Source organism: Pipistrellus hanaki (assembly GCF_964339955.1).
Source record: "Pipistrellus hanaki genome assembly, chromosome: 3".
Taxonomy (NCBI): domain Eukaryota; kingdom Metazoa; phylum Chordata; class Mammalia; order Chiroptera; family Vespertilionidae; genus Pipistrellus; species Pipistrellus hanaki.
This window is the reverse complement of record NC_140505.1, coordinates 146,676,489-146,681,691: the sequence shown is the minus strand read 5'-3', so window position 1 is coordinate 146,681,691 and position 5,203 is coordinate 146,676,489.

The window sequence follows — 5,203 nt, the reverse complement described above, 5'->3', positions numbered from 1 at the left end:
AAAGAAAGAAAACACAAAATACCCAAATGTATAGATTTTAGCAAAAGTAGTGCTAGAGGGAAATTTATAGCTACAAACAACTACATTAAAAAGAAGGAAGATCTCAAATAACCTAGCTTCCCACCTTAAGGAACTTGAATAAAAAGAAAAATTTAAGCCCCAACCAAGCAGAAGAAGGAAATAAAAAAGATTAAAATGTACAAAGCTGAACATAGTTTTACCGTATGGTTCAGCAATCATGCTCCTAAGTATTTACCAAACCGATTGAAAAATTATGTCTTCAGAAAACCTTCATGCAAATGTCCATAGGAGGTTTATTCATAGTTGCTAAAACTGGGAGCAATTAATATACCCTTCAATAGATGAAAGCATAAGCAAACTATAGTATATCCATACAATGGAATAGTATTCAATCATATAAATGAGCAATCAACTGGACAAAAACATGGGTAAATCTTAAATGTATATTGCTAAGAAAATTAAGCTAGTCTGAAAAAGCTGCATCTATATAAACATAAATAGAGGCCTGGCGCACAAAATTCATGTGCGGGTACAGTCCCTGGGCCTGGCCTGCGATCGGCCATCTTCCCCAGCTGCCCACAGCCAGCCCCACCCCCTGCTGCCACTCACCCCCACTTCCCCATTCACCATGGGTGATTGGTGCCTGACGGCCCGGGGAAGGAACTGAGAGAGAGGTATTCAGTGTGCCTTATAGTGACTGGTCCAGTGGTTGTTCTGGTCATTCTGCCATTAGGGTCAATTTGCATATTACCCTTTTATTCTATAGGATTCCATTAATGTGACATTCTGAAAAAACAAACCTATAAGATGGTTAACAGATCAGTTGTTGTCTAAAGGTTTTTTATGTGTGTGTGTGTGGGGGGGTGGGGAGAGTTGATAGATGCAGTGCAGATTTTTTTTTATGGTGTTAAATATTCTGGATGGCACTGTAATAGTGAATATGTAACATGTGTTAAAGCTCATTGAACTTCATTTTTTTATTGTTTATTATTATTTTTTGGATATTTTTTTCCATTGAGTTTTTAGAGAGAGTGGAAGGGAGGGGGAGAGACACCCCTAGAAAGAAACATTGATATAAGAGAGACATCAATTGGTTTCCTCCCTCATGTGCTCCTACCCGGGCCAGAATGGAGCCTGCAACCAAGGTACATGCCCTTGACTGGAATCAAACCCAGGACCCTTCAGTCTGTGGGCTGATGCTCTATTGACGGAGCCAAACTGGCTAGGGCAAAACTCATAGAGCTTTACAACACATTCAGTGAAACTTAATGTATCAAATTTTAAAAATCATTTAGGAGGTTGGGGACCCTAGGATGGAATGCAGACTGTGAGGAAAGAATATAACTATTTCAAGGAGTTGGGGTGGGCACAGGTACTGTCCTAACTTAGGAAATGAGTGGGAACTAAGTGCTATGCATAGCACTGTGCTTCAGTTGGTCAAGTTGTTTCTCCTGGAGGTATGCGTGAACAATCCTGAAGTTACCAAAAGTATATACTGGGAGTAAGTACTAGTAAATTAATGGCAGATGGCGGAAGCCACATTTCTGATGTTTGGAGTGGGAGGTTACAGATAGATAAAGAGGCAAATGGTAGAATGATCTGTGCATGGAGTCAAGAATTAGAATTAGAGACATCAGTATGGACTCATATATAAATACAGATGGATACATAAAGAAGTATTTGTGGGCATGTGTGTATTTATGTGTCAGTACACACACACAATTATTTTCTTTCTCTGCCAGCTAAGAGGAGCTAGAAGCAATGACATCCCAGTAGCAATGAGCATACTCAACATCCAGATCTTGGTTTCTAATACTATTCTCCACTAAAAGGAGCAAGGGACCATGGAGAAATGGCTGATTCTAGAGCTGGGGCAAGGTATCTATGTGATGATCCTATAGTGTTTTGTAGTTTCAGAAGGTAAAAAAGTTCTCAAAAATCACACTGATGTGAGTATGTGAAAGGGACACAGAGCCAACTGAAAGAGCTCCTAATGGCCAAATTTAGCAACAAAACAAATATGTTGCACTAGGTTATAACCCAGAGTGTAAATAAATCCTGCATAATAAAAACCTAATATGCAAATTGACCAGTCGTTATGATACACACTGACCATCAGGGGGCAGACGCTTGACTCAGGAGCTGCCCCAGCCCACAGGCCCTAAGCCAGACAAGGCAGGTGCCAGCACCATCCTCCTTCCCCTGATCATCCTGCTGGTTGCCCCGCAGAGGGAGGCCACTGGCAGCTGCAGTGGGGGGGACTGGGCTGGAGAGTGGGTGGCGCCAGGCCGGCCAAAGCAAGTGCCAGCAGGAGCCCCCTGATCGCCCTGCTGATCACCCCACAGATCAACCCTAATCACTGGCCAGGCCTAGGGACCCTACCCATGCACAAATTTTGCTCATCAGGCCTTTAGTATAAAATAAATATCCATGAGTCCACATAGATTTATAGACATGATTGAATAAAAAGTAAATAAGAGATTATATGCAAATTTCCTATTCAGGAGCATTCCAAATTTATATATATATATATATATATATATATATATATATATATATATATATATATAGTTGTCAAGGAGGTAGGGCATATCTCCTATCCCTCATGTGTGGGCTGTACATAATGACTTCCTCCCAAAGAATCCTATATAATAAAAGGCTAATATGCAAATTGTCCCCTCAGGAGGTTGACTAACAGGGAGTTTGACCACTTACTATAACATGTGCTGACCAGCAGGGGGCAGCGTGGTACGAAGGAAGATTGAAGAGGGTGCAGGTCGGGCTGAGGGACACCCTCTACCCTCGTGCATGAATTTTGTGCACCGGGCCACTAGTAACTATATATTTTTAATTCTTCATAGATATACCCTCTCTCATCTCTGGGTCTTTTCCTTCTGCTTACAATTCTCTCCAAGCCCCTGTTTGCCCATTAATTTTACCTCATCCTTCAGCTGAAATGCTATTATTTTTCAGGATGGCCTTGTCTGGTGTCCTAGACAACACACTATGCTTCTCCCTTTGTGGCATGCCTCCTATGTCACTGTGTGTGTTCTCTGACTTCCCCACCAGATGATCAGCCACCTAGCACAGGGCTTGCAACATCAGAGGTGTCTGGTAAGTGTGTGGAATTGAAAACAATGAAGGAAGGTTTAGAACGGAACATGATGTTCATAAAGCAAAGGCTCTGGAACAAGTCGCCCCAGATAAGACGGAAAGGGTGGGTAGAAAAGAGACTTGAAAGAATTTGAAAAGATTGACCATAGAGTTTAAACTTTAACCCACAGTCTGTAATGGTCTAAACCAGAGAAATGACACTAACTACTGAATTTCCTGAAATCTTACATGCTGAGTAGATTTCTCATTAACCTTTATACTTATCAGACAACGTGGCTTGCTATCAGTTTTTCAGATTCCACTTCCTGTGTTCCACATTGCAGCACCATCATCTACCATCAAGCTGTGTTATGGTGAAGTCTGAGGCCCATCCGATATTTTCCCTTGTCTATGACCTGCTTTTTTCCATTTGGATGTTCTCATCATTCCTTACCCTTTAGCTTTAGTCACTATACTATGAGAAGAACTAAAGTTAGCTATCCCGACCCAGATATTCCTGGGATAAGATAGGCTCTATAGATTTGCAGCTTCAAGACTTTCCTGGTTTTAGAAATGCTTTGAGCATTTAATATTAAAGAATCAGGCTGCCTAGTTTTAAATCCTGGCTCTATCATTAACTGTGTGACTTTAAGGACGTTACTTAACTTCTCTCTGCTTCAATTTTCTCATCTGTAAAATGGGGAGGATAATAGTACCTCGTAGGTTGTTATGAGGATTAAATAAGATTATCCTCAAAACTTTTAGAATGATGCCAGGCACACAGTACGTGCTCAGATAAATAGCTCTTATTTCATTATCGCGTTATTAATTAAATATTTTTCCATTGTTTTGCTTTCTTCTTCAGAAACACATATAATAGCTACTTTGTTTCTGCTGTTTCGTACCACTCATAACATATTCACAAGAATCATCCTTGTAATTTGTTCTACTTTATTTTATTTCCTTGTACATACTATCCACCAGAACTGTGTTTAAGTTTTCTTTATTCTGTTTTCATTGCCTCTAATGTGGCTTTTTATCTCTGTGACATTTTTTCCCCCCTCTCATTTCTTTTCTAAACTCTGCTGGCCGGGTTTTTATCTCCTATTGCTTCATAAGCTCTTCTTTGAATTATTTTTTTTCCAGTTCTTTCTAATGTAAGGTTACATTTGTAACTTCTTTGAAACTATTTAACTTTTAAAAATCTGTTTTCCCTGGAATTATTTTTAAAAAAATATATTTTATTGATTTTTTTTTTTTTTACAGAGAAGAAGAGAGAGGGATAGAGAGTCACCGATCAGCTGCCTCTTGCACACCCCCTATTGGGAATGTGCCCGCAACCAAAGTACATGCCTTTTGGCCGGGATTGAACCTGGGACCTTTCAGTCCGCAGGCTGACGCTGTATCCACTAAGCCAAACCGGTCTCGGCCATGGAATCATTTGTTTTCGATTTTTAGATTCATGCCTTCCGTCTCTTTCTGTCTCTCTATTCTTTCTTCCCTTCACTTTCCTTACCTTTTTCTTCTCTCTTTGTCCTTCTCCTTCACTTCTTCCTGTCTGCCCTTCTGACACTCATGTTTGCTGAATAACATAGGAGAGACGGTAGGGGTGGGGTGGGGTAAGATGCAAAGGGATGCTGCCTCTTCTGATAGATGTAGCAAATAAAGATACAGGCTGCCCCAGCTACATTTGAATCTCAGATAAATAAGGAATAATTTCTTGACGTATAAGGGTATCATGAATATTGCACACTACATTTCATCTGGCAGCCCTATTCCCAGGGTTGTTTTTTCCAGCACCTTCTCTCTAAATCTGAGTTTTCCTTTCCCCTGGGGGGGTCCATGTCACCTCCATTTCTGGCTTCCCAGAGATTGATGGGCCTCACAGCAAAGTCTCTAAGGATCTTCCTCCTTCCTCCTGCTGCATTTCAGTGGAGAGCATAAGGTGGCTCAGACGGAGGTATCAGGAGTAACTCGGTCTCCTTCTGCTTCACGGTGAGTCTTGGTTATAGCTGTGCAGGACAGCTCCGTGTGTTCCCACGAAGGAGAGTCCTTTCCGCAGACCTGCCCTGTGTGAAGTGCTCAAATG